A 22,572-nucleotide genomic window follows, 5' to 3' on the forward strand; every position below is an offset into this window, starting at 1 on the left:
GGCCTCTGATCCTCCTCCTCATTCTCTACAGCACCTGCTCCATTCTATCGAAACTATTTTTAAGTGAGGCCTCCAGAATTGTACTTAATACTCCATGTAAGGCCCGACCAATTTGATGTACAGCAGGACATGATGAAGGTGCTACTATCTAAGCACACACTAGAGCAGCATGTACCCTCATTTGATGTGATGTGTGTTCCTCATGATGCCTTCAGAGCAAAGGTAAGCCCGATGATCTAATAAAGAACAGCTAGCCATTCAACTCTCCAGGGCTGCCCTGACTATCCAGGCAAAGTGGGTGGCCATTTAGGGCCCGAAGCTTTAACAGGCGTCAAACTGCATGAAACAGAATTTCAGTGTTTATTTTTACATTATTCATTTTGAATGCCAATTAAATGAAGGTAAAAGTTCATCCTCGTTTTTCTCTCTAATGAATGTGGCGGGTGGGGGTGGGGGGCACCAAGCTCATGGCTTGCCCAGGGCACTGTAAATCTTCCTGCAATTAATGTGCTGCATGTAACCGAGTGTTATCCTGCCCTGCTGAAAATATTGGTCATTTTCAGCTGGGAACAAATCATCGCTTGGCGTTCTCAGCTTGTGAGGAACTGGAGCTGCATACGTTCAGTTTTCAAATGTGTTATATGTGAAAACTGAAGTCTCTCTTCTTGCAACTTTTTTTTGAAATGTTTTGGGCCAAGTGAGAGGGTGATGTTGCTGGGGAGACAGCCTTTGCCTTTTTCAGCCTTTGGCAGATGATCTGTATCATCACCTTCTGGAGACTGGAGTGCTGAAATATGTGGGGTCATGGCAGGTGCTATGTAGCTCTGTGCCCTCTATGTGCAGAGAAGCATGAACATATGAAGGTGCCTTTGATGGAATCCCATTCTGTAGCAGCAGCTTTAAGTGACGGTCTTCCAGGTCACCTCCCACATCATCTTCTCAACTGGAGATCCTGTGGATTGAACTGGGGACCTTCTGCATGCCAAGAAGATGCTCTACCACTGAGCCACAACCACTCCCCTTCACATCTTCTCAGGGAGCTCATTGCCATGTTTACAATCCCACACAATTCACCTCCATGGAAGGGAGTTCTTTTCTAAGGTAAGTATAAAGGCTTTCCCACACAGTTCATTTAAAATGTTTTGAGGTAGGAAGTAAAATGTTTCCTCCATGGAGCTGCACATTGTTTTTATTCCCAAACATTTTATTTGCAGCCTCAAAATGTTTTAAATAAATCCCCTTTTAAAGTGATTCTCTGGCCGAAGCGTTTTCAAAATGTCTTTGGTTGCTTATGCAGTCTATTGACTATGTTTCCCATGCTTCTCTGGTTTCTTGAACTTCCTCCTTGGTGCCATCTTTTGAGCTCATTCAGTTCCCCCTTGCCTGTTTATTTGCACCATGCACCATGTAAACACCATGGTGTTTATTTGCACCCCCTCCCCTCCCTCCCCTCCCTTACATGCCATCCCTCACTCCTTCCCCTCACTCCCTCCCCTTCCCTTGCATGCCACCCTCCCCTCTCTCCCCTCCCCCTCCCTCCGCTAGGGTGGGTGGGCCATGGTTATTTGCACTATGCTTCTCCAGAGACTAGGACAGGGAGTAATGGATTCAACGTTTAGGACAAGAGATTCCATTTAAACATTAGGAAAACCTTTCTGACTGTAAGGAATGTTCGACAGTGGAATACACTGCCTTGAGGGGTGGAGGAGTCTCCTTCTTTGGTGGTTTTTAAACAGAGGCTGGATGGCCATCTGTTGGGAGTGCTTTGATTGTGTGCTCCTGTATGGCAGGGGGTTGGACTTGATGGCCCTTGTGGACTCTTCCAACTCTATGACTCCATGGCTCATTCCGCACATGCAGAATAATGCACTTTCAAACTGCTTTCAGTGCTCTTTGAAACTGTGTGGAATAGCAAAATCCACTTGCAAACAGTTGTGAAAGTGGTTTGAAAACACATTATTTTGCGTGTGCAGAAGGGGCCTAAGATTATTCAATGATTCTATGATGCATTTATGTTTTCCATGCCTCTGTGTTGTTCCTCAACTTCCTCCTTGGTGTCATTTTGCCTTGTCCCTGAACTCACTCGGTTCCCCCTTGCCTGTATATTTTCATCATTTCTGTGTGTTTTAAAAATTTTTGGAGGGGTTAAATCTTCAAAGCATTGCTTATATGAGTGCCGGTAGAGAATCGCAGCAAGAAGCAATGAAGCACTGATTCAACAGATAAGTAAAAAGGGAAGGGGAAAACCCTGAGGGCAGCCATGAATCATTTTGAGGGGTGAGTGCAAACAAATATCCTGGTAAAGAGGGGAACTGAAAATGTTTCAAAGGCCGTTTCCGCACGGGCGGAAAATGACGGCCTGGAGAGGGTAAAAACGCCGTCTCCAGGCTGCCATTCGCACGGGCGGCGCAGCTGCAGCACAGCCGCGCTGCCCCCGCGCCGCCCGGCTGGCCTGCAGCCGACGTATTCCGAGAACGCTAAGAATCGTTCTTTTTGGAATACGCCGCCGTGAAGCCGCTGCCGAGCGAACGGCAGCGGCTTCACTGCGCCTCCCCGACCCGGCACTCACCTTGTCCCTGGGCCTCCGGCGCGTCGCTGAGGCCTGGGGACACGCCCCCCTGCCCTGCGCCGCTCGAGCAGGCGCTCAGGGCGTCCCCAGGCCTCGGCGACGCCGGAGGCCCAGGGACAAAGTTAACGCAGCGGGCGCCATATACCACGCTCGCTGCCCTCGCCTCGACCGGCCCGCGCGACGGTCCCAGCGTCTTCGGGTGGGCGCGAGAAGCGCTGACCCAGCTGTTTCCGCCGCCGTGCGGAAACGGCCAAAATAATTTTAGGTGATTTGTGCAGAAAGGCCCTTTATTACAGTATACCCCACTGAGGTCCCTCCCCATTCTTCCTGAGTTCTCCCCTTTAAATTTCCAGGAATATCCTAACCTGGAATTGGCAACCCTAAAAATAGCATAATTTTTCCTCAAAATGGAGACTTAATGAACAAACCTTAAGCAAACTCTAAACAAATTTAGACAATAATGAACGTGCCTAAAGGGGAATTATTGTCACATCCAAACTGCTCAGTCAGAACTCATACTGCACAACTGTCACTGTCTTCCTGAAGATCTTTATTATTCAGCACTCCCATACAATGTTTGGAATCAAATATACACACTCCACTCTCTTGTTGGCAGACGATATCATAACAGGATGCTTAATTAATCAACTTTTCCCTCTTCTCCTGATTTGAATTTATATGACAATATCTATCATGAAGCAAACAAACGAGAGGGAGATTGAGTGATCCTTGACCTCAAAAATGAAAACTCAGGAAGCAAATTTATTTTTTATATTTATTTATTTATTGAAAGCCTTTGCGTCTCACTTCTAACAGTGCCTCAGGTCATTTCCAGAAACCAGTAAAATGATGCAATAAAACATCACGAGATCCTAGCCCAAACACGAATGAGAATAACTGCTTTTTCCATTAAATGAGTAACCAGGGTTTTGAAGAACGTCAGTTGCTGGAGTCCCACAATTGATCATCACTATGAAGAGATTTAGAAAGCAAGTGAACACATACTTTATAACACATATATTTCCCTGGTGGTGTTGGAGAATGTGTGTGTGTGTGGGGGGGGGGGTAATCTTGTATGGAAAATAGAGACCTTCCTCTAGCCATGAATTCAGGTAACTATGACCAAAAAAACCCATGGTAACCATAGCATCTTAGGTCGTTTCCCCACTTACCGAATTAAAGGTTGCTATGCTGCCATCTCCAGCTGCAGGTGTCATTTCTGGAAGGCCTCGGGCATCCCCATGACCCCACGCTCTGCGGGGTCATCAAAAGGCGCTGTTTTGAGGAGTGCCAGGAATGATGCACGCTGAAGGGGCGCGACAGTGGCAGTGTCGGGCGGCTGGGCGCTGTCACTCTCTGTAGTGGAGTGCCGGGGGACCCTGCGCTACTTGGGGAGAGTAGCGTGCAGCAGCAGGTAAGTGGGGAAATGACCTTAGATATGGGTGAGTGTGAAGAATTTTTTAAAAAAATATCTCCCCAAAAAGTAGCAACATGAGCAACAGTAACATGGACTTCTTCAGTAATAAGCCTGGTGGGAGGTCTTCTTGAGGAGTGATCCCAAAGTTTAATGAAAGGCTGGAAGAAAAAGGTTATGAAAAAGACTGATCAATAAAGACTGCACAACATATATTAAAGTTGAAAACAAATACATAAACAAGACACTTGAACTTTTATGACAGGCTCAGCGGCACAACATTCAATATTATCTCCAAGACGGACCACTGTGTTTCAAAAGTTATTCTGAGCCGAAGACTATAAAATACAATTTAAAAGTGACCTTTCTTGGCTCTCCCAGTTTCTCCAGAGATGCAGTCAATGTCTCCACTCAATGCTGCACCAGTAGCAGCCAGGAACAATGTGAGGTAGTGAGAGCATGGCAAAGAAAAGTTATTGGAGAAGGATGGTGTTGATTAATGCTTTTGTGACAAGAGTTTGCATTCTGTTACATTAATTGAAACTAGCTGAAAGCTGTTTATATTGGAAATGGGATCAGTGTGGTCACCATCTGATGTGTATTGGGCAAATATGGATTTTCTATGCAGGTACAGCTCCTGTTCACCCAAACCCAAACCCTGGTTTTTCCAAATGCAAAATATGCAGATTTCCCCCTGAAAAAACATTGACCAATTCACATGTGATGATGACCACACAGATCAAGTGCGCTGTCAGCACTTGTGAGTTTCTGGTGCATCTATCTAGTAGACTTCCTACACACCAGAATGGAACAGAATATCTGGGTATGATTTGGTGAAGAGAAGGTTAAGAGGTGACATGATAGCCATGTTTAGATATTTGAAGGGATGTCATGTTGGTGAGGGAGCAAGCTTGTTTTCTGCTGCCCCAGAGACTAGGACCAGGAGTAATGGGTTCAAGGTGAAGGAAAAGAGATTCCGCCTAAACATCAGGAAAAACTTCCTGACAGTAAGGGCTATTTGATAGTAGAATGCACTGCCTTGGAGTGTGGTGGAGTCTCCTTCTTTGGAGGTTTTTAAAGAGAGGCTGGATGGCCAACTGTGAGGAGTACGTTGATTGTGTGTTCTTCCATTGCAGGGGATTGGGCTTGATGGCCCTTATGGTCTCTTCCAACTCTATGATTCTATTGTTACCCAGCTTAACAGTATAAGAACTTATTTTTAAAATAGCAATGGGGAATTACTCAGCTTGGCAGTGCGAGAAGCAGGCTGGGTGGGATCTTATAGACAACTATACCAGAATTGGCTTAGAAATGTTCTACAGAGAATACACAACAGACCAAATTGTAGTTTAAAATACTTTTATATAAATTTTGGTTGCACACAATCACACAGTAAGATATGGAGAAGCATACACACAGTTCCTAAATGATATAAAAAGGGAGGTGAGGAATAGGTTTGGATGATAGAATTGGAAGAGGGGAGCAGGGGACTTCTACGTTACCTAAATTCTGCAGAGAAGATCTTGAAGAAGTCAAGGATTCCTATGCCAGCATAGGGATCCAATGTGAAGGATGATATCATGTCTCCAACCAACTAGACTAAGAGAGGTTTAGCCAGTAAAGAGCGCTGACTCTGGGGTACACAGTACTTTTATACCTTTTGCACAGGTAAGGGCGGGAACAAGTCAGTTTCATTTTCATTTTCCTGTATCTGTTTGGACTTCCCATGCTGGGATTGCTGGCTTGAGCTAATTAATAGCTCTATCTATTGTTTCTACTTCCCAGGACAATGGGGCCAATTGGTCCTTTGATTACATCAGGAAAACCTTGATGGGCTTTTGAATAGAGAGTCTTCAAAAGGACTCTGCCCAGGTATTCAATTTGGCTGAGGCTTTGATTGGATCAGGAAGGGATCAATTGTTAGGGTGATTGTATCTGAAGGGTGGAGGAAATGCAGGGAAGAAGCAATTGTTGAGGAAATGGTTTCTCAAAGGTAGATTAAATGCAACATCTAGTATAAGGGAGTTCTCTGGGGTCCATTGTGTCACAACAGTTTAGCAGAGTGTGGTAATCCAGATATGTCCATGGTCCATGAGGCTTCCAGATTCTATTGACTGGAGTAACTCATTCACTGATTTAATCTTGCAAACAAACCTTTTGCCTTAGGCTTGCTTTCAGCTTGGACACTTGCTATCCACCCATTCAAACATGGAAATTGGCATTTTATAGCACACAGTGTAAGAAATTATATGAAAATCCAATATTTCATAAGGCAGGGGATGAAGGCCTTGCTAACACTATGATCTCCAGAGGACTTGTAAGGTCTTGGGAAGATTGTTCAGTAAGAAAGATGCAAAGGAGAGGAGGGAATCAAAGTCTTAGTGAGCAATTTGTGCAGGCTATTTGTAGTCAGTTTCTTGCAACACTTTAGAGATTATGATTAGGAATACCTGATCATGTTAATTGGTGTATGTGTTACAGATCCATGCTGTGTTGATGCTAACATTGCAAAATTTGGAGAACATTCATATTTTTAAAAACTGTTTTTACAGGCAAATAATCCTCCCAGTGCCATTTTGTGCCAGAAAAATAGCACAGGGGGAGAGGGAGGGAGGACCCTTTACTCTTCCTACATCATGGTAGTCCCAACCAGAATTTATCCCTGCAGCATAATTTAAAGGAGTCCTTAAGGAACTCACTCTTTAAAATTGTGGTATGTCTCAAGGGTTAACTTGGTTTCACCAGTTTTATCAAGTTTGGCCCTCAGGAAGTGGTATAACGGTTTAGAGCAGTGGACTCTAATGTGGAGAACCAGGTTGGTTTCCTCACTCCTACTCATGAAACCTGCTGGGTGACCTTGGGCAATTCACAGTTCTCTCAGAACTCTCTCAGCATCACCTACCTCACAAGATGTTTATTGTGGGAAGAGGAAGCGAAGGAGTTTGCAAGCCGTTTTGAGCCTCTTTACCCATTGAGAAAAGTGGGGTATAAATCCAAACTACTCCTCCGCTTTTTCCTCCTCCTCTTCTTCAAAATAGATATGTTCACTTGCCAAATGTGTTCTCTGTGACATTTTCAATACACATAGGATATTTCCTGCTTGTTTATCCTTTTCAAAGTCTCTGTCCCTGGAAAACGATTGGGTTGGAATGATAGCCTGGAATGACCCAATCTATCATCAAGTGGCTAACCTCTTCCAAAAGCCACATGGCCTGCTCTGTACAAAACAAACCCATTATATGGAGATGGATATCAAATGCAAACAAATTAACTTTGTCTAATCATATGTTAGCACCATGCCAGATCGTACAGCATGCTAATAGCCTTTCCAAGGTTATTTAATTTGTGCTATCAAATAACAGGATTTTTTAAAAAAAATCAGTGTCCCCAGCTGAGCAAAACATATTGTTTGCCCTACACTTGACTCAGTGCAAAACACTGGCTAGATGACCAAATCTGGTGTCGTGCAGAATTATGAGCATGAGCTGTGTATTGACAAGCCCTTTGCTCAGATATCAGCTTTGAGCACAGACTGAAGTAAGAGGAGTATTAAAGGCAGCTATTGCAGTTTCAGTTTGAAAAAATGACAGGTCTGTGCAACAGTGTACGATTTGCATACAAAAGTTTTCCAGTTAAATCTTGCCCTTCCCAAGGAAAAGGAGCTCACAGGGTAGGAAAGACCTTTCTCCTCCCAAAGCCGCAAATGCCCACTGTCAGTCAAAATAATCAGCACTGAGCTAGAAAAAAACAGTTGGAGTTGACAATATTGAGACAGATGGATCAATGATTGGTCGCAATACAAGGGTGCTTTTTATGTTCAACTCCCCTGCCCTGTTGGCGCTATGCCACTGGAAAGCAGCTCTGCACAGTCTCAGATGAAGATTTTTCACACACCTTTAACCTGATCCTCATAACTGGACATGCTGGGGATTGAACCAGGAACCTCTTGCGTGCAATGTAAATGCTCTTTCGCTGAGTGACAGCCCATCCCTGTAAGGAAACTTATGCATTTAAAAAAAATCAACTTTTTTGCACTTTGGTAGATAAAGCAGAATGTTTACCCTTAAATTACTACAGAAGACCACACCCCCCACAAAAGTACATGAGGTAACTTGTAAGAAGAAGAACTACGTTTCAGCTCAGAAAGGTTATTGAATCACTTCTAAGGGGGTTGATATTAAGGCCACTAGTTATCTTTCAGTGCTGAGGAAGAGGAGGAAAGAGTGAATCTTGATTAACACTGGAATGGCATTCATTGTCTAAGGGTGGGGGTGGGGGTGGGAGGAGAGGGCCAAGCTAGACAATAACATGTCTAGGAGCACCCTATGGGCACTGTCACCATTTTGGAGGTGTGCAGTTCCTTGTGGGAACTCTTTTTAACACTGCTGTAGGGTCCCGTAGAAAGAGAGACAGCAGAAGGGGGATGCAACATTCCCAATCATGCCAATCCTCAAAATGAGGTACACAGGGTAGCCTTGTGTAAATTTCCCCATCTTGCTCCCTGACAAGAGTTCCTATTGTTCCAAACCTTGTCATCTCTGCATTTCACCTTCTCTGCTCCATGCTCCTAACTGCTGCCTGCAGAGTGAGGCAACACCACAGCATGCCTCTGTTAGGACATCAACTGCATTGTACTTTATGTAAATGAGTAGGCAGAGTTATACAAGACGTCTTGACTCATGACTGCCATTTTTGATGGTAGCTTTGCATGGCAAGGGAATGGCATGCCCTGAGCCCCATTACCATGCTTACTTGCTCTTTCACACTTTCCAGCGCTTGCATTCAGAACAGCCTCTGGGTCTCCACTCTCATATGTTCAGTCTTAAATGAAAATGAGGAGGAAAACTCTGGTGCATCTTGACTGCTGATGACCTTGAGCATTTTTTCAGGACTCTTCCCCGCACCTCCCCGCGGCTCCAAAGTGAGCAACTTGCTGTTGAAACGGTGCAGTTCAGATTAATCTGAAATTAGTCTTTAGCTCAAAGTTAGCGACAGGATTTAGAAATGCAAAAGACAACAAATCCTTATCTTTATGCATTAATTTTGTTGGTGGCAGAGAATTGTTCCTTCCCCTAGGGAAGTAGCTCATGTGAGCTTATTGAAATAAATAAAATAAAAAAAGGGTTTTAGGGAATGTCCTTGTTTGATTAATTTTGCTGCAAGAAACTTCTCAAGGGGTGGGGATAAATCTCATTTATATTTAGCTTTATCCTTTAGACTTTTTTCTCCTGTATTGACTTATCTCTTGGAAAGTTTGGCACTAGATACTTTTGAAACAGAACCAGTGCAGTGTAGCAGTTAAAGCATTGGGTTTGGAGTTGAGAGACTAGGGCCCCTTCCACACATGCCAAATAATGCAGTTTCAATCCACTTTCAATGCACTTTGCAGCTGGATTTCACTGTGAACTCTCTCAGCCCCACCTACCTCACAGGGTGTCTGTTGTGAGGAGAGGAAGGGAAAGGAGCTTGTAAGTCACCTTTATGAAAGACCCACATAACATGGTTGAGCTAGCAATAGCAAGTTGGAGGAGAAAGGAGCACATCTAGGCATAAACCCCCAGAATCCAGCTCACCCACACATCAGATGTGCTGCTAGTTCTGAAAGATTTCAAAGGATCTGCTACCCCAGGGGTGCGCACCAGAGTGTTTGGGTGCATGCAAAAAAAATTACATAATGTGTTTACCAATGTGGGGGTATAATTTTAGTGAAATGGGTTGCCAGGTGAGTGGGGGGAAAAGGTTGGGAACCACTATGCTAGAGAGTTCCTGAGTGCTACACGAATGAAACTTCAGAAGTGAATATGGGCCTTTGAGCAGCACTCTTTGCCCAAGAAGGTTGTGGCCTGGCTGCAGCTTTCTGAAGCTGCTCCACTGTATATGAGCTCAGTCTGTTTAGGGTCAGCCCAGTGACTGTGCAGGGAGTCAGGACATCACAATGATTAAAAGAATAACAAAACTTTATATAGAAGGTAGCAGGAGACAGGAAAGAGAAAAGAAATAGCCTTATTAGTAGGCAAAGATTTCTAGCAGGTTCTAGAAAAAAGGCGAAGTATAGCATTTTGCAGACAGACAAGGAAAAGCACTGTAAAGAATGCAAATAGTCCCCCATATGGTCCTGTCTAGCTAAAACAGGGGTAGGGAACCTGCGGCTCTCCAGATGTTCAGGAACTACAATTCCCATCAGCCCCTACCAGCATGGCCAATTGGCCATGCTGATCCAGAAGAAGAGCTGATAGGGAATTCCCTAGTTCTGAACATCTGAGAGCCTATGTCTCTACCCCCGAAGCTTGCTAGAACAAGCTGCTCCTTGCAGGATCTTCTTACTTGTACACATGACATTGTTAAGTCCCAACAGTTAGCTGCATCAAAGGTATCTGGTTTGTGCAGCTTGCCTCTTGCCGTTCCTGACTCAACAGACTGAAGCCCTTGTCGCTGGGAAGGACTCTGCTGTTATGGGCCCTATTTCTGCACGGGCTTGATTGTGGCTGTGAGCACACAACCAAGATGGGACAAAGGTTTTCATTCAAAGTTATCTCTCCCCCTCCTCATTTCCAAATGCAGGGTCAGCAACTAAAGGCCCTCCAGTCCAATTCATCCCCTTGAAAGTTCTTTCTTGGTTCCCTTTCTTTGCCAGCCTAGAGGCCAAGAAAAGTGAGGAGAAAATGGCACCTGGAGCACTTGACCTGGCTGGCAAGAGATGAGGTTGCAGATGTGGCCTCTTCCTTTGAAACGGCCCTCCAGCAAAACTCGTTGCCAACCAGCAGTCTGTGTACACATCCAAGGTCAAGTGGAAATTAGACATCAGTCGAAGATGCTCTTTGCATTTTGTCTGCTGCATTAACGATAATGTAGAGGCCCTGGGTGAATAAAACACACTGGAAGTGACAGCAATCTGACAAAAATTTAGCAAAAAGGAGGCAGAATAAAGCACCGGCCCATTTATTGCCTAAATTTAAGAGACTATTGCCAGTGCTCGAATTACATTATTTAGTATCAATTATCATTCCACGGAAGCCTCAGAGAGGTGGAGAGGGAAAGTGTTTTTATTTCATTAGCATGTCTTTCCTGTTAACCATTTGCTATATTAGCTCACTTTGATCTTTCCTTTGATTCCATTGTGTGACATGAGGCCACGTAATCTGCTATTATGTCCATTAATACTATGACAGCACTTTCACTTTGACAAGCCAATTTGTTTCCATCATATCATTTTTGCAGATTGGATCCAGGGGGCTGACACCCTTCTGCTCGCCCAGCCTGGCGGGGGTAGCGGGGGGAATGACAGCCGTTGATTTGAGTTAGCTTGAGATTGAAGGGACTTCATGTCTGTGGTTGAATAAATGTCACACAATGAATGTGTAATCGCCAGAGAGGCAGAGATGGCTGGCTTGGATTGTAGGGCCGTGAAACAATTTTCTTCGTAATGGTGTCGTGGTCCAAACTCAGAGAAACAAACATTGTTTGCGCTTTTTTTGTTGCTGTAGATCTCAATCGATCGGTACATTTTTAAATATTGTCATGTCACAAGTGGTTGGAGAAGTCCAGATGTCTTCCATTGTCCCGTAAATGCTGTGCCACCCACCATCTCAGCCTACACATTGCCTATGACTCTTGTCTGCCTCACTGCACTATATATGCAGACTGCTCTTCTTTTTCTTCATTCTTAACTGGAGAACCGGGTTTGATTCCCTGCTCTGCCACTTGAGCTGTGGAGGCTTTTCTGGTGAACCAGATTAGCTTGTGTACTCCAACACATGCTATCTGGGTGACCTTGGGCTAGTCACAGTTCTTGGGAGCTCTCTCATTCCCACCTACCCCACAGGGTGTTTGTTGGGAGAAGGGAAAGGAGATTGTAAGCCGCTTTGAGTCTCCTTACAGAAGAGAAAGGGGGAATATCAATTTAAACTCTTCTTCTTCTTCATCATCATCATCAACAACTTCTTCCCATCAAGTCCCATGGCTTTTTTAGGGAAAGCCTTGGATCTTACTATGGTACAGTGTCTGCCCTGCGGTTAAAAAGGAAAAAGGCAGTTGAACTATCTCAATTGGGGCATGTTCACACATGAACATGTATCTAGAAAGGCACAACTGGACCTCAGTGCTGTAGTACAAAAAGCTATTTCACAGCCTCAAAGCTGCTCAACACAGTGCTGGAATCAAACGACAGACAGACAGCAGAGAGGAAAACTGGTAAAAGGGCTTGATCCATGTAAGGTTCTCAGCATTCCTGGAAGGTATGGTAAAGACTGACTGAACAAGATATTGCTCATCTATTACACAGCAAGCTATAATGACACAATTTTGCATGCTCGATGTAGCAGAGTAATCGATAATAAGATTGCATAGACAGATTTACTTCCTTACATGAGAAGTCTGCTGCAATTACCATATAATGAGCCATCACATAGACTGTGATGTCTGCATGCAGCTATGAGATTGTTTTGCTAGGTGATGTAACCTGAGGAAGATCTCAGTAGTACACAAGCTGAAAACTTTAACATGAACGTGATCCCCAGGCAACCTTACTTTATGTGGACTCTCCCAAATATATGTGAAGCCACCTCCTGGTCACATCAGCTTGACAGCTGTTGTCAAATTTCACCTTGAGCAGCTTTATGCCTGTACATTATACACATTTGCTACAGGGCCTGATTGTTGTAGCTTGCAGGTGCTTTTGCCAATTCTACAAATTTGATTGGTGAAGAAGAAGCAAGCATCAGGTAGCAAGCATCACAATCAGGTCATTAAAGTGATGAGCTTGTAGAACATAGAATCCCTTGCATGCATCCCTTCTTTGTGCCTATACAGGCTGATACGTATCTAAATGAGCAATGCTGTCCTTTTCTATGCACACCATTTACAACATTTCCTCCATGGAGTTCTCACAGTTTTTTCCCCCCTTTGGTTCTGGAAACATTTCATTTTTCTTTTAATCCATTTCTCTTTTACAACTTTTTTCCTGAAATGTTTCTGAGCCAGCTTCCTTTCCAGTGTGGTGGAAAAGGGTACAACAACAGCTATGTATTTGCAAGGCTAGTAGATATTAAGGTGTAGCAGACATCTACTCAGTCTGTCTTGAATGAAACCAAGAGAATAGCAATGAAATACCCTCCCTGTTGAGAGACAAAGAGCAACAGTGACCCCGGTCGTATGGAAATCTGAATGGAGGGATTCTATTAGCTGCTCATTGTTCTCTGGTGCTGAAAACCAGTGGGGTAGCTATAAAACCTTGAGTCGTCTTTGAAGCATGAAAAAGGTGCCCGGTGTGAAACACTTATCTCCTTTGCTCCATGCAGCAGCTGCAGGGGGAAAGTTATATCTTGCCATTAAAGAATGTCCGTAAACACTGAGCGGTTTAATGTATTGTCGAAGGCTTTCATGGCTGGATTCAACTGGTTGTTGTGGGTTTTCCAGGCTGTGTGGTCTGGTAGATCTTGTTCCTAACATTTTGCCTGCATTTGTGGCTGGCATCTTCGGGAGGAATCACAGAAGGAAGTCTGTTACAGGCCAGGATCTCACCAATCCCATATTGTAGAAGAGGAGCTGAGAGGAAGAAAATGGCTTGATAAGGCTGTTGATGAGTTTATAGCTGAAGTGAAATTTGAACCAGCTGTGCAGCACAAATTCTTAGCTACTGCTCAACAGAGTGAAGGAGATAACAGGGGACTTTCATTCAATGCTCCTTAAAATGTAGAAGGTGTTCCAGTAGGTCTTCTAACAGTCAGATAAAAATCTTTCTTTGTTCAGTTCTCATTTTCCAGTTTTACTTCTGCACATCTTTTGCTACTGAAGTATTTTGTGCATTCCAGGTTCTTTTCCACATCTGTGATGAAAACATTGCAACAGAAAATCAACACTCAATATACTATATCTAGTTTACATCAAGAGGATGCATTGGACTGTTTGTTATTAGTATCTCTTGCTAACATAACACTCTCTTATTCAATAAGCTAGGAAAAAAATGATGGATGATCCATTGTACCCCGAATCTTAGGAGAAGTCTTTAGGATTCGGCAATGTGCCAGGGCTGTCTACTCAGAAGGTCTTATGGTCCAGAATTCTTTGGATTTAGAGATTAAACTGGAATTTTCCAAAGATAGCTCCAATATAACGGATCTGAACCCAATATCAAGGTCTGAACCCTAAAGAGATGCAAGGGGTGATTCACTCTTTGATGACTGTTTTGTCTTCTGTCTGACAGCCCTTCAGATATTTGAAGGCAGTTATCATGTTTCCCCTAAGTCTTCAGTTTTTCAAACTGAACATGTCCTGCTCTTTCAACTGTTCCACAAAGGGCTTGGTTTCCAGACTCCTCACCATGCTGGTCACTTTCTTGTGGACTTGGTACATTTGTCAATGTCCTTCTTCAAGTGTGATACAGAGAACTTGACACGGTATTCCAGATGAGGCTAACCAAAATGGAGTACAGATGAATTGCTATTTCCCATGATCCATACATGATGCTTCAGTTAAATGCATTATATTTTTAGCTCCCACATCACACTGCTGGCTTCTCTTTCTGATCATTGAAGACACCTAGATAATTTTCAAATGTACTGCTGCAAAGCCAGGTCTTTCTCCATTCTATATTTGTGCTTCTGTTTTTTTTTTTTTTTTTTGGGGGGGGGGAACATACCTAAATGTAATACTTAACAATTTGTCAGTGTTGCCCCAACTTGTCAATATCATTTTGAATCCTGAGTGTCTTCCTTGGTGTTAACTATGCCTCCCAGCTTCATGTCATCTGGAAATTTGATAAGCATTCCCTCTTTGCCCTCAGCCATATCATTTATAAAATTTTGAACAGCACAGGGTGTAGCATAGAACCCTGCAGCATTCCACTTGAGACTTGCCTCCAGAGTGATACGGAAGTATTAATAAGCACTCATTGGACATGGTTTTCATAGAATCATAGAGTTGGAAGAGACCCTAAGGGCCATCAAGTCTAACCCCCTGCCATGCAGGAACAATCAACATATTCCTGAAAGATGGCCATCCAGCCTCTGTTTAAAAACCTCCAAAGAAGGAGACTCCAGAACTTCTGAGGCAGTGTATTCCACTATTGAACAGCCCTTACCATCAGGAGGTTCATCCTAAAGTTTAGGTAGAATCTCTTTTCCTGCACTTTGAATCCATTGCACCTTGTCCTAATCTCTGGAGCAGCAGAAAACAAGCTTTCTCCCTCTTCAACATGACATCCCTTCAAATATTTAAACATGGTGATCATGTCACCCCTTAGCCTTGTCTTCTCCAGACTAAACCTACCCAGTTCCCTAAGCAGGTCCTCATAGGGCGTGGAATCCAGACCTCTCGCCCTTTTGGTTGCCCTCCTCTGGACTCATTTCAGTTTGTCAATTTCAGTTTGTCAGTTTGTCTTGAATTATGGTGCCCAGAATTGGACACAGTATTCCAGGTGAGGTCTGACCAATGCAGAATAGAGAGGTACGATGACACTCCATGATCTAGACCAGGGGTAGGGAACCTGCGGCTCTCCAGATGTTCAGGAACTACAATTCCCATCAGCCTCTGTCAGCATGGCCAATTGGCCATGCTGGTAGGGGCTGATGGGAATTGTAGTTCCTGAACATCTGGAGAGCCGCAGGTTCCCTACCCCTGATCTAGACACTATACCCCTATTGACCCAGTCCAGAATCGCACTGCCTTTCTTGGCTGCCACATCACACCACTGACTCAGATTCAATTTTTGGCCTAACAATCATCAACTATAAATCCATTCACTCATATTGAACTATCTGGTCTACAAGGACATAAGGGGAAACTTTGCCAAACTCTACTAAAATCAGGGTACACAATGTACACAGCATTCCATAATCTACTAACCTTGTTCATTTATCAAGAAAGTAAACCAGCTTGCTCAGAATTAAAAACACTTTCCTCACAGCAGCAGAAGTTTTAGAAATTTAGACATCTGAGCCATTAAATATGTTAACTATGGAAGCTGCACACATGGGACATTCCTGCCTTGGCAGCTGCTTCCCTTTCTGCATCTGTTCCTGGCTGACTGGTCTTAAAATTAGAAGGATGTTGTGAACATGATCTGGTAGTTTCTGCTCCTAACATTTCTGCAAGCAACTGGCTATTGCACAACAGAAACCAGAAGAGCTATAGAGCTATAAAACTGAGGGGAAAATTCAGGACTGAGGACTGAGGAAAAACAGCCCCCCACAGGAAAGTATTTCTACCATACATAGAGGGGATCACTGATTGAATGAGAAAACTGATGGAAAAACATAACCTTCAGTCTTCAGTCCCACCAGTTAAATGCAGCAAATCCTGTGGTCAGCAAAGAACAAGAGAGACACCCTTACCACACAGCTGTGGAAAAGTATACAAAGGGATTACCACATGCAGCATTCTGACAAGAGTTAAAGAACAGGAAAGGCACTGCTGACTAATCCAAACTGAGAAATCAGCAGTAACTGAACAAACGCTAAACCAAACTGGACACAGGATCTTTTTTTGAGGACCCAGACATTCCTGAAAACTCTGACAGCTACACAAGGAAGCCACTGAAATCCACAAACACTGGGATCATTTCAGTGAAAATGGAGAGAGTCTGAAAATCAACAAAATCTGGCTACCAGTACTAAAAAAACAACAACCCCAAAACAGAGACATTCAAAGATAAATACAAATGAACTCCACCCAGACACATGCTAATACAACAGAAAATACACCTCTAAATGAACTTCACCCAGATGCATGCAAATTGGCCTCCCCCCTCTACCCCGTGAAGTGGGCAAAGCATATATCCCACCATGCAATCACTCTACACTGTGCCACGGAGCACAACACATCTTACTGTTACAAACGTCTGAAAATGCCAGCCATAGATGGTGATGAAATGTTAGGAGCAAAAAATGTTAGGACCATGACCACACAGCTCAGAGAACCTATAACAGCCTTATTGTAGAGTGTAAAGATTTTGTATGCCTGGTTACCCAAGAGATGGTTGTGGATCTACTGGAGTAGCTTGGTAAGTAAAATTTAGAAAGGTGAACTGGGAGCTGTCCGTGGTACTGTGATGTGAGTCTGATCCTGTGTTTGTGTTTTCCCTTCAAATCACAACTGACTTGTGGCAACCCCATGGGGTTCTCAAGGCAAGAGACGTTCAGGGATGATTTGCCATTGCCTGTCTCTGTGTCACACACTGATAATCCTTGGAGATCTTCATTTCAATGCTTGCCAGGGTCAAGGCTGAGCGTATGTGACTGGTCCAAGGTCACCCAGCAAGTTTCCATAGCGGAGTGGGGATTTGAACCTGGGTTTCCTGGATCCCAGCCCAACACCTTAACCACTGCACCATGATGGCTCTCTCAGTTTGATCCTGTTTCTATAGAATATCAACAGTCATGACCTCTGATGTCTACTATTGACCAACTACAACATGGTTCCTGGTTTAGCATCCTACAAGTCTATATTCTGGTTTGTGCATGATGTAGTGGTTGAGGTGTTAGACTAGGATCTAGGCAACTCTGGTGCAAATCTCCACTCTGACATGGAGGATTTGGGGCCTGCCTCTTTCTCACATCTTAACCTACCATACAGGGTTGTTGCGAAGACGGAACGGAACAAGGAATGATACACATACCCGAGCTCCTATGAGGAAAGATGGAATTAAAATTTAATAATTACTAGGTAATGTACTCACTAATTTAATTGAAGGAATGGAGACCTTATAATCTGGTCTCAGAAGATGTTAAAGAGATATATGGCTGACCCTCTCTTGTGGAATCATTAGATGGTGTGAGCCCCTCCCCTTGTGAGCTAATTGAGTATATCATCCAACAAAGCTCTGAAGATCCTAATCTATAGTCGATGTAAAGAAAAATTGCACAGGCCTCTTGTATCGAAATGCTTCAGTAGCACTAGTCCAAATTATGCCTGGGGAAGCAGAAACTCATCAGGAACCAAGCACCAGAGATATTTTACTTCCCCGAGCTTAACTTTTAAAACTCACTTTAACCTTACAGTGTAGAGGGATGTTTGTACAGCTTCTGCCCGATAAAAGAATGATTAGCATTCATTAAGCGCAGCCATAAATCTTCCTTTCCTGAAACATCCCTAACAAAGTCTTGCAACCACCTGAACAAATGCCACACTTAATCTTCCTCCTCTCCCAACTTGTCCATAGCTAGTACTCTCCACGAGTTGCGAGACACACTAGATGGGGAATGAACGTTTGTCATTGTTTCAGATAAACCTTGGAAGTTGGAAAAAACACAAAGCCCTTGACTTTGCTAAGAAAGCTTTTTTTATAAAGCTAATTTTTACCAGTACATCAAAGAAACGCTGACCAAGACCACTCTGCTAACTTGGGAATTTTTCACCCACAATTTCCAAAGAATGTGTAGTAAATTCTGTAAAACAGAAAAATGAGTAAAATTCTTTTTCATAACAGATATCTAATCACCAAATCCTTTATACCTTGATTTTAGGTGTATAAATTTTACAGTTATTCCGCTCTAACTATAAAAATGGAGGGCAGGTGGCATGGTATAGTCTGATCTCATCAGACCCTTTCTGCACAGGCCAGCAAGCGGGGGTGCACCGACATAGTTGCAGTCGATGCACCCCCTGGGGCCGTTCGCACGGCACTCTGCAAATGGCCCCGGTGTCCCAGGGGCCTATGAGGCTGCCTTTGTATGGGGCCCGTTGCTTTTTTCCTGCTCTTACCTCCTCTCGGCTGCAAACATATCTTGCTCAATTTGCTCAGTTAGATGTGAGGTGGTGCTGATGTTTGTGTTGAGGAACTCTGCCCAAGTTCAGAAGCCATTTATTCTGCAGGGCTAGTGTGAAAAGGCACTGTGATCAGTGACCTAATGAATACCAGTATTATACCAACATGGCCATGTCTCTTAAAATAAAAACTGAGATCAAATCTGACTGCTCCACTTAGTTTTATTCAATGTAATTTGCAGATGATCAAATCCATTTCCCAGACTTTCCCTGGAAATGTCCTGTGTACATACCAGCACTGAAGGATGTTGGCAGCATTGATTATGTTCTTACAGGAACAACAATACTTGGTGGACTTTTTACAACTTCAAATTTTTACAGCCTGTTCGCATTTGTTTTGAATCAATTCACCTTCTCTGTTTTCATTAAACTTTTATTTTCTTTCATTTACTTTCTTGTCAGACATCATATTTGGTATATGTAACAAATCTATATGAATAGTTATATTTTGAAAACAAATTCAGGCAAGTAGCCGTGTCGGTGTGAAACAGCAGGAAGAAGTTTGAGTCCACTGGTGCCTTTAAAACCAACTTTGTTTTATTCTGGGTATAAGGTTTTGAATGGTTTCTGAAGCAGTGTGCGTGCATACAAAAGCTTATGCCCAGAATAAAACATTCTTGGCATTAAAGGTGCCCCTGGACTCAGACTTATATTTTGAATGTTAAGCATTTTCAATTCCAGTGATCTATGGGAGCAAGTTGAGCACACATTTAAATACCTGTTAACTGAAATCAATGGGACTTTGAAATGCTTTACTTTGGATCGTGTCCGAAGTCTGCACCACCAATGATGCCAATGAAACAGAGAATTCAGTGTGAAATTTGCAACAGCATCTTCCTTACCTGGAGGATGTACATAGTCAACAAAGAGAGAAGGCTGTTTACAAACCTACTAAGAATAAAAACCCAGGCAACCCATGGTGCTATTAGTAACTATGGGATCTGTGTGTTCCTGCATATTTGCACAATTGCAAGCTCCTTAAAATCTAATTTTAATGAGCTGACAAAGAGACATAAAAACTGTTTGTGCATTCAAAAATTCAAGTCCATTTTGCTTGGTTTCTATCTATTATTTCCTCGAGAATCTATTTATAAACATCCTACTGGAGATGGAAGTGTTTTTTTTCCCCTTAAAAAACAAGTAATAGCACTTCTTCCTTTTTGGCAGAGTTTAGCACATGCCTGTTCAATGCTGTAAAAGATAAAAAAAGGCAAATGGGGAAAAGCTGTTTTGTCTTCAGCAAGGAGGCACTTCATAATTATTTCATTATCTACGCATTATTTTTATCACCAACTTATAAGCCTTGGTTTTATTATCCAAAACCCTTATGAGTGTACATAATAGGTATATTGGCAAGCAGTAAGAGAGAGAGGGAAAGCTGAAAACTGCTTCCAGAATGAATTAAAAATAAATCCAGGTGAATTTATAAACCTATATCATCTCCAGCAAGGCAGTTCTGCCTAAGAAATTAACCCTCGAGCTCCAGTGATACTGGGAAAATACATTGTTTCAGAGAGCAGGCCTATTTTTCTGCAGCAGAACAGCTAGATTTGAATTCAGTAGCACCTTAGAGACCAACAAGATTTCCGAGGTATTTTTATTTAATTTAATTTGTTTTGTTGGATTTGATATCCCGCCAAGGCTGGATATCAGGGTGGTGAACACATATATTTAATTGCAATTCTAACAATATATAAAAATAATTAATCATTAAAACATTAAAACATAAATGCTGAAAACGTACAAGTTTTCCGGATGGCAATTGAAACTCACAGGACTCTCAATAGTCCATAGCAAAAAAACACTTTCCCCACCCTGCTGAATATCATTTTAAGGGTGGAGGAAAAGAGGGAGTATAAGACCCAGGGGGCCATCACGATGCCATAGTATCATGACCACCTCAGACATATGTCTGGTGGAACATTTCCGTTTTAAAGGCTCTATAGAATTGATTGAGAGCCCTAATATCTGCTGGTCACAAGTTCCACCAGATGGAAGGAGACTCAAGGTAGCTTACAAGCTCCTTTCCCTTCCTCTCCCCACAATAGACACTTTGGGAGGTAGGTGGGGCTGAAAGAGTTCCAAAGAATTGTGACTAGCCCAAGGTCACCCAACAGGAATGTAGGAGTGCAGAGGAGAATCCACCAGGAGATCCTCTGCCAAAGGGAGCTTTGACTCAAAAGCTTATACTCCAAAACTTTTGTAGGCCTCTAAGATGCTACTGGATTGAAATCTTGCTGGTAAAACAGGCTACATCTAAAAAGTCGCCAATGGAAAATGCTGCCTGACATGCATTGTCCTCATGTTTCTAACAGCCCCTTTGGATCTCTGGAAAGATGATCCTTGAAGACCAAGATGGATATGGAAAAAAATCAAAAGAGGACTGCAGTGAGGAAGGAGAATCAAATGACTATTGCCCCCTTTTGTTCTTCAGCCAATGAAGCACACAAAATAGAAAGGAGGGAGCAATTTAAAATAGGCTGGAGAAGAAGGAGAGGAAGAGGAGTTTGGATTCAAACCCCACTTTTCTCAATCACAAGGGGTCTCAAAGTGACTTACAAACTCCTTCCCTTCCTCTCTTTACAATAGACACCTTGGGAGGCAGGTGGGGTTGAGAGATTTCTGAGAGAACTGTGACTTGCCCAAGGTCACCCAGCAGGTTTCATGTGGAGGAGCGAGGAAACAAACCCAGTTCACTAGATTGATTGATTGATTGATTGATTGTTTAGTTTTATAACCCGCCCTATCCCCAAAGGGCTCTGGGCGGCGTACAACAAAGTTAAATCACAAGTCGACTAAGTACAATCAAAACTAAACAATTAAGATTTAATATAAATAAATTACTAGCTCCCCATTTAAAACAGCGGTTAATACAAGTTTAAAATCGAATCGGGCGCCCAGCAAACCCATTTTTAAAACCCTCCCTAAATGGGAAGACTGCTGACTCCATCAATAAAAGATGTAAACAAACAAAGATGGGAGGGGGGGCACCATCAACGGCTGGTTACTACAAAGGCCCGGTGGAACAACTCTGTCTTGCAGATGAGAGTCCACTGCTTCTGTGAAGGAAATCAAACCCATTTCTCCAGATTAGAGCCCACCATTCTTATCCACTCCATCACACTGGTGTGATGGTAGAACATCTACTTTGTATGCAGTAGGTCCCAGGTTCAATCCCTTGCATCTCTAGTTATAAAGTACACAGACGATGAAGTGAAACCTTAACCTGAAATCCTGGAGAGCCACTGCCAGTCGTTTTAGGGTATCAAACATTTCTGGAGAAATAGGAACATGGGTGAAATCTGTGCATGTTGCACGACCATGCAGTTGGATACAACCCAGATTGTTTGGTTCTAGTCATGAATGCATGCTTCATTTTTTTCCCTCAATTTCACATCTGGTGGCAGACCTTGGCTTTCAGTTGTCTTCAAGTTGTGCAAAGGATAATTAATGTGTACACTCAAAAAGGTCTTGCAAAGGTCTCGGCTTTGCTCTAGAATCTTATTTTGCAAGCTTGATATGGCTTGGAGCCAGGCTGTTTTGCAAAGTGTTTTGAATTGGTAAACTGGGATGCTGGAATATTCATCTTTCTTTAGCTTAAGCCCAAAGCTATTGCTTTATGCATTAATGAGAGAATAATCATTTTTTTCAAAAGTAATAGAAATGATTCAAAAGTGGTAAGAAGGGATATCGTCATAAAACAGCATCAACAACCAAAAAAGCCCTTCATAGTGCCTTAAAGGTTCATACTTTTATTGGGGCCAAAGCAGTGGTGGGATTCAGCAGATTTGCACCACTTCAGCAAAACCGATTGTTAAAATGGCACTTC

At 43.0% G+C, this 22,572-nt stretch overlaps 1 long non-coding RNA gene across 1 annotated transcript in view; it reads right to left on the reverse strand.

Moving 5' to 3' along the window:
• Window positions 1-3,938: 3,938 nt before the first annotated feature.
• The window catches only part of LOC125442023, a 39,726-nt gene continuing 21,092 nt past the window's right edge, over window positions 3,939-22,572 (reverse strand). The window contains exon 3 of the long non-coding RNA XR_007245928.1: window positions 3,939-4,144. This is a non-coding gene — a long non-coding RNA (uncharacterized LOC125442023). The remainder of the gene's footprint in view (window positions 4,145-22,572) is intronic.

The sequence above is a fragment of the Sphaerodactylus townsendi genome, linkage group LG12, assembly GCF_021028975.2.
Source record: "Sphaerodactylus townsendi isolate TG3544 linkage group LG12, MPM_Stown_v2.3, whole genome shotgun sequence".
In the NCBI taxonomy this organism is placed as follows: Eukaryota; Metazoa; Chordata; class Lepidosauria; order Squamata; family Sphaerodactylidae; genus Sphaerodactylus; species Sphaerodactylus townsendi.